General features: G+C 35.9%; 1 pseudogene; it reads right to left on the reverse strand.

Moving 5' to 3' along the window:
• Positions 1 to 672: 672 nt before the first annotated feature.
• LOC132166936 (transcription factor MYB4-like) lies at positions 673 to 1,648 on the reverse strand (annotated as a pseudogene).
• Between the last annotated feature and the right edge of the window lie 1,229 nt (positions 1,649 to 2,877).

The raw sequence follows: 2,877 nt of genomic DNA on the forward strand, positions 1-2,877 counted from the left end.
TTTTTTTTTTTGGCCTTTTGGGGATGGCCGGACCACCCCCATGGCCAAGGGGGTGGTCCAACCACCCCCAGACCGACCTTCAGCCACCCTCGATTTCGTTTTATTTTCTTTTTTCTTTTTTTAAAATTATGCTCAAAACGACGTCGTTTTGGGTTGGGTGGTGATATAGTTTTGAAGCCCAAAACGGTGTAGTTTTGGAGTCCAAAACGACGTAGTTTTGGTTGAGGGTAAAATGGGTATAAAAAGTTAAAAGGATCCAAAGTGAGAGAAAACCAAAGTTCAGAGGGCCTAAGTGAGAGTTTTGAGAATTCAGGGGGGATATGTCAAAATGGCCGAAAGTTCAGGGGAGCTTTCTGAAGTTTCCCTTTTTTTTTTTGAATAAGGAGATAAGAACAATTATTATTCGTATAGTCATTTGTTTAGTTGTAGGCCCATAATGGGATGAGCTAAATTTTGTTTAGTTATAAGTGAAGTTGGCCCATTAAACTCAATTAGGTCATTATATAAAAATTATGGTCGAGAGTAATAGTCTCTTTCTACACACAAAACACAATTTTCTTCTATATGTTTATGCATCTGCAAGAGATTTGTGAGACAAATATTGAAAGTTCGTCTCATGATTAATGGAGGTATGTGATTCTTATCCTTAGTTTATTAATGCTATGGGGAAAGAACAAATCTATCATTAAAATATTCTAAACATATATAACATTAATGCTCACTTTTCATAATGAGTGAGCCAAGGATCCTCGTCGTCGAGTTGAAGAAATTTGTTCACCCACTCTAAACCATATGATCCATCAATGATGAAATCAAAGAAGGTGTTCATGTCAAGGTTTCCCACTTCCTTTAGCACCCTTCACGTCCGCATGAGTGATTGTACTGCAGGTTTTTTGAGGCACAATGTCGATCTCTTGTGCTGCTGAAGCCACTGCAGCATTTTGATTTATTTTCTTACTCAAATGACAATTCCAGTAGTTCTTTATCTCGTTGTCTGTTCGACCTGGAAGTCTCCCAGCAATTAAAGACCACCTACATAATAAACATGTATTCAATTAAACTTCCTTTTTTTAGGATGAAGTGACAATGAAAAAATTTGAGAGTTGATTTTCAAGTCATCTCAATTGTATAACAGTCGAGTTAAATGTATGTTAACCTGTTCCCTAGTAGCTTATGAAGCCTAAGTATCAAATCCTCTTCTGCATCTGAAATGTTGCCTCTTTTGATATTGGGTCTTAGATAATTCACCCATCTCAATCTGCAACTCTTCCCACATCGATTTAAACCTGCAAAAAACATGAGAACCTATCATCAAATAAATTGCAGTAAGAAAAACATATATTTTTTTCCCTTGTGATATATATATATATATATATATATATATATATATATATATATTGGTTTAATCTTAAGATAAGTGGTAATGAACCTGCTTCAAGTGCAATTGTTTTCCACCTCTTTGCACCATGGATTTCAGTGTACTGAGAGAGTTTTTGATCTTCCTCTGCAGTCCATGCTCCTTTGTTGATTGCTACTTTCTTAGCTGATCCATCAATATTTTTTGGTGCCATTTGAGAGAGAGAGAGAGGTGATATTTTTGCTGCTAGGGACAGTGAGAGACAATATTGCTAGCTTGCTGATGAAGAGAGGCAGGAGAGGGAGAGAGAAGTGAGAATTTAAGCAGTGTTAGAGGAGTTTAAGAGTCAGCACGTCAATCCATCTACCCTTCCTAGCTAGGGGGACAAGAAAAGTACTACAGAACCTCAACTACCAGTTTTTTATTTTTATTTTTTTTTAACAAATTCACACAAAAAAAAGGAGAGGAGGAATTTGATCTAGTGATCTCTGCTTCATGAGGGGTGGTCCACTACTGATTGAGCTACCCTTAAAGACTCAAGTACCAGTTTTAGATTGATCAGAATGCGAGGCGGAATATATCTTTCTACCAAGAATATTAATTAAGGTTGAATAATATTACATTTACTCCCACTTCTTTACACAATTTTTTTACATCAATAGGTGACTTTAAAGTCACAATTGGATATGAGATGGATCTTTATTGGATTTTGATCCAATAGTAGTTTTAAAAGCCACTTGTGGGTGTAAAAAATTGTGTAAATAAGTGAGAATAAATATAGCATTCCTCAAAACATTTTGCTTAGCAAGTAAGATTGTTTAATTAAAAACATAACTCTCCTCCATTCACACTTTTTCTACAGATTAGTGATACTTCATTAGCTTCCTTTCTTGCATGCCTTATAAAGACTACTCAATATAGTTTTACAATCTTCAATCAATTCGCCATACCTACTCCAACAAGACTCAATTGTTATCGCAAAGCAAGTACAATTTTCAAAGTATCTCTTTCTATAATTATTCGTTGGATCTTGAAATATCTACAAAATTCTACTGGGATAACCCCAAAAATCTCTCCCTTACACATCGGACCCCGGGTCGAAGTGAAGCCAACCCATTTCTCCCGTAAACTGTTAGGTCGAGATTTGTTGGTTAAACTTGAGTTTTGATATCAGTGTTAGGTGGTCTTGAACCTATCTCAACCCCAAAAGCTAGCTCAAGAGGTAATGTTTTCTTTCACACTTATAAATTGACTACCAGCTTCTTTCACAACCGATGTGAGATAACCCCAAAACATGCTACTACCGTCTAGATCAATAATAAAAGGTATTGTGATACACATAGTTGCCAATGCATTCCCCTCAAAGCCTCTTGCTATAACACCCACATCAATCTTATTTTTCAGTTTATCTAATGCCACCAAGTGGTTTCTTTCATCTATATATGTCTATCTTGTCTATTATTTTTCTCCAATTATTCCGAGAGACTTGTGTTGCTTGATGGAACTCTTCAACTAAATCT

This window comes from Corylus avellana, chromosome ca1, assembly GCF_901000735.1.
Source record: "Corylus avellana chromosome ca1, CavTom2PMs-1.0".
NCBI classification, from domain to species: domain Eukaryota; kingdom Viridiplantae; phylum Streptophyta; class Magnoliopsida; order Fagales; family Betulaceae; genus Corylus; species Corylus avellana.